The sequence below is a fragment of the Heteronotia binoei genome, chromosome 5 (genome assembly GCF_032191835.1).
Source record: "Heteronotia binoei isolate CCM8104 ecotype False Entrance Well chromosome 5, APGP_CSIRO_Hbin_v1, whole genome shotgun sequence".
Taxonomy (NCBI): Eukaryota; Metazoa; Chordata; class Lepidosauria; order Squamata; family Gekkonidae; genus Heteronotia; species Heteronotia binoei.
Window position 1 is genome coordinate 37,409,532 of NC_083227.1, and position 7,843 is coordinate 37,417,374.

Genomic DNA, 7,843 nt, shown 5'->3' on the forward strand with positions numbered 1-7,843 from the left:
GATTCCAATTTGCTAAATACATGGATGAAATATAAGAAATATGGAGATGAGAGAAGACAGTTATGGATAGTGCCAGCTGAAGTAATAAAAACAACGGCTGAGATAGGTGAAAAAAAGTGGTTGTCATATAATCAATTATTAAAAATACAAAGTGGCAAAATAGAATTGAAAACTGCTGACGAGTTGAATAATAAATATGATTGTTTCCAAATGCAACAAATAAAGAGCTTGGTGGATAACGATATCAAGGAATAAGAAAACAAATAAATGGAAAAAGTTCTGCTTGGAGATAATGAAAAATTAATTTCAAAAATATATAAATTACTTTTGAAATGGTCTACGGAGGATGAAGTAGTGAAATCTCAAATGATTAAATGGGCAATTAATGTAAATAAAGAAATACAGATGGAAACTTCGGAATACTTGTGGAAGAATTCTATGAAGCTCTTGACGTGTCATAGTATTAAAGAGAACTGTTTTAAAATGATGTATAGGTGGTATATGACTCCTAAAAAATTGGCAAAGATGAACAATAAGATGCCAGACAGATGTTGGAAATGTAAAAAACATGAAGGTTCTTTCTACCATATGTGGTGGACTTGTGAAAGAGCAAAAAAGTATTGGCAGATGATTCAGCAAGAAATTTCTAAGATCTTGGGATATGAATTTAAGAAAGTTGCAGAGACTTTTCTATTGAGATTGCAAATGGAAAAATTTCCAAAAGAAGATAGAACTGTAATTTGGTACTTGCTTTCAGCTGCTAGGACATTATATGCGCAGTTGTGGAAGCAAGAAAAAATACCAGAGAAATGGGATTGGATTATAAAAGTTATGACATGGAGTGAAATGGACAAATTAACAAGAATAGTAAGAGACTATGATTTAGAAGTTTTTAAGACAGAGTGGAAAAAGTTTAGAAGATATGTAGAAAAAGAGTGGAAAATAAAAGGACATTGGACTATTTTTGATAACGATTAAGTTTTAAAAAGAAGAATATAATTTTTTGTTTTAATAGTTAAGGATACCTCTACATATTTGCATTTTAAGTAAATAACACTGGCGGGAGTCAAGTAACGGGGGGAGGGGTGGGTAGAAAGTAATATATGGCGTAGATAAAAAGTTTTTAAAGATGTAAGAAATAGATTTATTACCATAAGTTACCAATAAAATTGTTTTACCTCAAAAACCCCCCACTGTGCCCGATTCCCTATTGCCTGCATAACCTGGGAAGAAGACACTGCTGGCAATTAAGGTCTAGAAGAGGGAAAACCTGTTTTGTCTGTTTGGTCAGTCAGTCATGTGACTTCCTTTGTTCAGGCAGAGAGGTCAAGGAGGAGGAGGAAGTAGCCTCCATTAAGCACATGATCTTCTAGCGTAAGAATGTAGTTCTATAGTGTTTGTTATTTTCACCTCCCAGTACCCTTTCCCTGTAGAAATAAATATGGTTTTGCTTTTTCATGTTAAATGATTATTTGATCCAGTGATCCATCGCACTGTTTGAGATAAATAGAATTTCAAACAGAATTCCCTAACACTGATGACATGGAATCTTCATTATAATGTTGACACAGCAGCTAATATATGATACCTTCAGAGATAACTACCAGCGATAGCTTCCAAAGCGCTGGAGGAACAGCAATGCTGATAAGGCAACTGATGTATACCTTCAAGGCACTAATCAGGATTAACTTCAAGGTGCTGTCAAAATAGCTATGTGATCCTTGGGCATTTTTCAATACATGTTTTGTCTGCCCACCTTCCTCTTGGCTCAGCTTAGGCCAATGAGCAGTCTATGTTTTCATAACAAGAAGCATCCACCATTAACCCAATATAGATGGAACTCAGTCCTGCCAATTTCATCATCCACTGGCTTTATCTTGCCAGCTATAATGTCAGCATTGTGAAGAATAGAGAATTATCAAATTCTTAAAAAAAATAAAAAACACCAGGCACAGAATTATTGCTGTAAAGCTTCCAGGCCATTCATTGGGTGAACTCAAAAAGGAGCTCTTTTTTAATGCAAAGGAACTTGAAAAACAGAATAGAAAGGGAAAATGCTGAATTTGAAGTTATTGCAAAACTTGGAACAAACCAGGACTCAAAATGGATATTGTTTTCTTATTACATATGCTAAATTCATTCAATCCTTACATTGTAGTCTCACCAACAAGGGCTATACATTCTCTTTATTTTAGTGTATTTCTTAGTTGGAATAGTAACTTAGAATAGTGATTGCAATGTATTGCAATGAATGAGAATGGTATATCAGAATGCATTCCTTTGGTCTGGTAACAGAGGAGACATAACATGGAGCTGGGCATGTTTAGCCTGGAGAGGAGGTGGCTAAGAGGTAATATCACCATCTTCAAGCACTTGAAGGGCTGTCATATAGAGGATGGTGTGGAATTGTTTTCTGTGACCCCAGAAGGTAGGACCAGAACCAATGGGTTGAAATTAAAAGAGTTTCTGGCTCAACATTAGGAAGAACTTCCTGACAGTTCCTCAGTGGAACAGGCTTCCTCAGGAGGTGGTGGTCTCTCCTTCCTTGGAGGTTTTTAAACAGAGGCTAGATGGCCATCTGACAGCAATGAGGATCCTGTGAATTTAGACGGAGGTATTTGTGAGTACCCAGTTTGCTGGAGGCGGGGGAGGCGTAGATGACTGGGGAAGGCACTGGCAAACCACCTCGTAAAATCTGCTGTGAAAACGTGATGCGACATCACCCCAGAGTCAGAAATGACTGGTGTTTGCACAGAGGAGTACCTTTTTTATTTGTGCAGGGGGTTGGACTAGATGACCCTGGACGTCCCTTCCGACTCTATGATTCACTACAAATCACCCCTCAAACGAAAAGATACGATCAGTTACCTGCACACTTGAGAGGAAATGGATGGAGATGGTTCAGAGAAGAAGCATCATATCTGGGTCTGCAGAGAACACCCATTTAGAAGTCCTATTAGAATGCTTTGCTTGGAACCACCCAATGCTTTGTGACTGGCCCCAGCCATCATGGCAGCCTCTATGGAAAGGCACCCACGGCCTATTTGCAAAATCCCTGAAGTGCCCACAGTTTTCACAAGGCAGCGGAGATGTGGAATAGCATATTGACTTCATCCAAACAGGGCCCTGAATGGATATTTTTATTAGAACCAACAAGGCTTGCCAAGTCTAACAACTGTCCTTGTTGTCTGCTTGCACCTCAAAATCTGGCAAGAGGAAAATTGAAGGGGGCTGTGTGCACTGGCACACATCACTTCTGGTGAAAAAGTGAAAATGATGTCAGAAGGAGTGCTCTAGGATTTACCAGAAACTATGTCTTAACCATTGAATTTTGGTGAATCCGTAGCTTGGGGTGGCCAAACTTGCTTAACATAAGGGCGACATAGAATAAATGTCAGATATTTGAGAGCCACAAGACATGAATGTCAGATGTTTGAAAGCCGGCAGGCAGGCAGGAAAGGTGGAAAAAAAGCAAATACATGGAGGGTGGGAGAGGTGGAAAGAAAGAAACTTTAAATGCATTCTCCAAGCTGCTGGCTGGCTTGGAGAAGTAATTTAAAAAGCCAAATGCCTCCTCCAAACTGTCCAACGGAGTGGGGGAGGGCCTCAAGAGCCACACAATTTGTGTGAAAGAGCCACATGTGGCTCCTGAGCTGCAGTTTGGCCACCCCTGCCTTAGTCTGTCTTGAGAACCTGACTGGAGAGGCCAGCTTGCCTGGTTTGGTGGGCAACCTGCCTCCTTCAGCCTTGGTCCCTTGATAGGGGCAGTGGGGGAGGACAGTATCCCACAAAGCCATGCCATCACTTCAGGCTGTGTAACTGGATGTGAAGCTATTATGTTGGGTATGCTCTGGTATCCCCCAGAAATTCTATGGTTTTTGCCCCGCAGCATGGTGAGGTCACTCCCGTTAGGCAGCAAGAAATCACATTGCAACATTCCTGGATGCCCTCCCCCCCCCCCGAGACTGTCTCTGCTGCATCTCTTGATGGAGGCTGTGGGGTACATCAGGCACAGCAGGCTGGTTTTTCTGTGCTTTAATAAAGACGTAACTTAGTTAATGAGTCCTTTATTTTTATGCGCTCCATTCTAGACCAGACACAGTAGAAATAGGAATCCATTTCCATTTCATTTTTCTGTGCTTTAATGAAGAAGTAACTTAGTGAGTTAATGAGTCCTTTATTTTTGATGCGCTCTATTCTAGACGAGACAGTAGAAATAGGAATCCATTTCCATCTCATTTATTAGCTTCTATGACCAAAGGTCTTAAGCTCAATCAGGATGTAACGATCTAATGTACTAGGATGGATGGAGATGCAGGAAGCATGGTAGCAAGATAGCAAAGCTGTTAGCCCACAAGAAGGAAGATTTCCTGGGAGTTGCCATTTATGTCCTGACCTGGGTGGCCTAGACTAGCCTGATCTCATCAGATTTTGGAAGCTAAGTAGGGTCAGCCAGCCCTGGTTAGAATTTTGTATTTTTACCTGTGTGTGTGTGTGTGCATGTGTGCGTGCACACACACACCTGGAACTCATGGTGACCTCTGGTGACTGACCCCTACTGGGGCCCTGTAGGATGTTCAGAGAGGTGGCTGAACAGAGCCTGCCTCTGCCCTCCTGACTGCTGGTATTCTAAGGAGGTCTCCCATTCAAGTACTTGCCTGAATTGGCTTGCCTGGGCTATTCAGGTCAGTATTTGGATGGGAGACCACTACAGAATTCCAGATTTGCTATGGAGAGGAAGGCAATGGCAAACCACTTCTGTAGTCTCTTGCCTTGAAAATTTTACGAGGTCACTATCAGTTTGCAGTCCTTTACAGGCATTCAGAGTAATTTACGCATCAAAGTAATAGCAGCAGAGCAACAGAAGGGAAGGATGTACAGGCCCTGGCCTATCTATCTCTCTGGCTCTCTAGTTTCTCCCTCTGAAGTTTTCTCCCTTCTAACTTAGACCTAAGCCCCAATGAGGAAAGAATGTTTGCAATATCTTTGCCTCCATCACTCCATTTGTAGCCTTTCCCACTCCCACAACATTCATTCATGAACATGGCATTTTTCACAGGCAGAAAGAAATATGAGTTGTGATCTTTCCTTTACCTTAGCCCTCCATAGCTCTAACCAGAGTGCATAACCATGGCAGGGTTAGGGTTCCAGGTCTTACCTGGCAGCTGGCAGGGGATCTTCCTTGAGCGCATGAAATGATGATGTCATCCAGAGGAGTCATTATCACGCCAGGCATGTCACAGGGGGATGCTCTAGCACTTTGGAAAAAACTATGGTTGAGTTTTCCCCCCAAGTGCTAGAGTATCCCGTTCCCCCCCCCACACATACACAATGTGCCCAGCACGCTAACATCACTTCTGGGTGACATCATCATGCCAGGCACATCGCAGCATGCTGGTGCTTTTCTTGGGCACCCTTGCCAGCCAGTTGTGTGGTGGTGGGTTGGAGGCACCGAAATTGGGGGAAACCCCACCCCCATCAGGAGGCTGGGAACCCTAGGCAGGGTAGTGCTTTCCCCCACTTCTTGAGACCAGTCTTGATTTTTTTCCCTCCTCACAGCTTATTTCTGTACTATTTACACCAGAAGTGCTTCCGTCTCACAGATCCATTTGGTGACAGCGCTACAAGCTTCAGAAACCACTCTGTTTCCTTTCAGCATCCCACAGCTTTTTGCTTGAATGGTACCCGTCACTTGCAACCTGCAGAATGAAGGCAAAAGTCAACCGCATATTTGCCATAAAGTAGCCATAACATCACCAAGTCACACAGAGGTGCCCAATTTGGTGTCTCCGGAAGGCCGGTGCTCTAGGCAATCACCTAGTTTGGCTAGTGGCAGGGCCAGCCTTGAGTGTAAGAGTCGATTCCCAGCCGGCTACTATGCCTATAAAGGCTCCTTGAGCTGCACCTTTTGCCAGAGCACATTTCAGAGAGCTCTGAGAGGGAGCAGATAAGAAGTGCTATAAGGGTGAGGTTTGGCTTTCTAAACAGCTGGAGAAGTTGCTGAGAATTTCTGAGTTTGTGTGACTGCTGAAAATTCTGAGTTTGTGGTTGCTGGGGAACTGCTGTTGTTTGGTTTGAGTGGGCTGAAGGTGACTGTTGCTGATTGATTAGGAGTGGCTGTGTTCTGGGGCAGACAGAGGCCCCATCCTCTTTGCATTATTAATCTGCACCTTTTGCCAGAGGCGCGAGCCTTTGGCACGAGCTGAAGGGCTCTTGGCCTGTGGCTCTTAGCCTGGGGGCTGTGTAAGGACCAGGAACCCAGATTCCTATTTTCCTTGCATTCTCAATAAGGTAAGTAGACCCTCCAGAAGGAGAGCCACATAAAAAAAAACAGGATTTAAAAGGGGACTGTATATTTTAAAAAAGCTATCATGAAGGTAGAATGCCAGCAGGGGGGGGGGGGGCTTTCCAGTGTTTTGCACTGAGTGTCACATGTATGACTATCTGCCCACAGGACAGAAGTCTTGGGTGTGTGCTTGATGCAAGGAGCTCCTGGTCCTCAGGGAATGAGTTCATATGCTTGAGGCCTAGGTGACTGACCTGGAGAAGCAGAGACAGTCAGGCACTTGAAGACTCTCGACATATTAGATGAGCCCCATTCTGAACGTGGCAGCCCCATTGCTGCCAGGGACCATAAGGTTTGAGAGGGAACAAGGCACCGTGCTGAGGATAAGGGGAATGCGCCTTCAGAAGGGACCTCTTCTTTAGTTGGTGAGCGGGTATCCTTTCATGCCAAGAAACCTTCCCTGGGCAGGGAGGTGGTGTGGTCTTAGTAGTTGGCGATTCGATCCTTAGGCAAGTAGACAGCTGGGTGAGAAAACTGCGTACTGACCATATGGTGACTTGCCTGCCTGGTGCAAAGGTAGTGGATATTATGCATGTTATAGATAGGCTGATAGACAGTGCTGGGGAGGAGTCAGTGGTCATGGTGCATGTTGGCACCAACGATGCAGGGAAATGCAGTCGTGAGGTCCTGGAGGAAAAATTTAGGCTGCTAGTCAGGAGACTTAAGGCCAGGACCTCCAAGGTAGCCTTCTCAGAAGTGCTACCTGTTCCATGTCAGGGCTGGAGAGACAGGTACAAATTAGAAGTCTCAATGTGTGGATGAGACGATGGTGTAGGGAGGAAGAGTTTAAGTTTGTTAGGCACAGGGATGCTTTCCGGAACAAGCGGAAAAAGAGACGGTCTCCACTTGTCCCCAGATGGAACCAGGCCGCTGGCGCTTAAAATCAAAAAGGTGGCAGAACAGTTTTTAAACTAAATCTTGGGGGAAAGCCGACAGGAGATGAAATGTCTCTGGTTCGCGAAGACTCATCTCAAAGAGATCAAGGGTTAGCTGTTACTTTTCTACTGGGTAATGGATCAGAGTTGTCCACTGAGATGGTGATAAACAGTATGGATTGTCTGCCAAAGTCTTGAGGCAGCAGGAGGAAGGTTGCAGGCCTAACTTGCCTGGGAAACTATAGATGTTTGTATACAAATGCTAGAAGTGTTCAAAGTAAAATTGGTGAGTTGGAATGTTTAGTGTTGGGAGAAAACATAGACATTGTGGGAATTTCAGAAACTTGGTGGAATGAGGAGAATCAGTGGGACACGGTGATTCCTGAATATAAGTTATATTGGAAGGATAGGGAGGGAAGCGTTGGAGGTAGTGTGGCTCTGTATGTCAGAGAGTCCAGTAAGACAGATCAGAGAATTAGATTCCCTTCTAGAAATGCTTTGGGTTGAAATAGAGGGCCCAAAAGGAAATTTAACTATGAGAGTTTGTTATCGCCCACCAAATCAAAAGATAGAGGACAGTTATAATATGATGGATTAAAGATAGTGGCTAAATGTAAAAACT